We start from the raw sequence: 502 nt of genomic DNA, 5'->3' as shown, positions 1-502 counted from the left end.
AAAAAAAAAAAAAAAAAGATGAAGTCTGGCCATTCTGACTTCCAAGGAGCATTCCAGTTACACTTTTTTCAGGACAGACTTGTTCATTCTTCTGGTAGTCCATGATATTTTCAGTATTCTTTGCCAATACCACAATTCAAAGGCATCATCTCTTCTTCGATCTTCCTTATTCATTGTCCAGCTTTCACATGGATATCAGGTGATGAAAAATACCATGACTTGAGTCAGGGGAACTTCAGTTCTCAAAGTTACATCTTTTTGTAACACTTTGAAAACATCTTTTGTAGCAGATTTTCCCAGTGCAATATGACATCTGATTTCTTGACTTTTGCTTCCATGTGTGTTGATTGTGGATCTGAGTAAAATGAAATCCCTGACAACCTCTGTGATAGTTGGAGCTGTGTGTTAACTTGGCTGGACCACAATTCTGTGTGGTTTGAGCTGTTGTGGTGTGGTTGTTCCCATGATGGAATCAGATGACTATGTTCTGAGTGGCCAATCT

The sequence above is a fragment of the Orycteropus afer genome, unplaced genomic scaffold (assembly GCF_000298275.1).
Source record: "Orycteropus afer afer isolate SDZICR_OR568_19922 unplaced genomic scaffold, OryAfe1.0 scaffold00185, whole genome shotgun sequence".
Classification (NCBI taxonomy): Eukaryota; Metazoa; Chordata; class Mammalia; order Tubulidentata; family Orycteropodidae; genus Orycteropus; species Orycteropus afer.
This window is presented reverse-complemented; position numbering follows the sequence as displayed.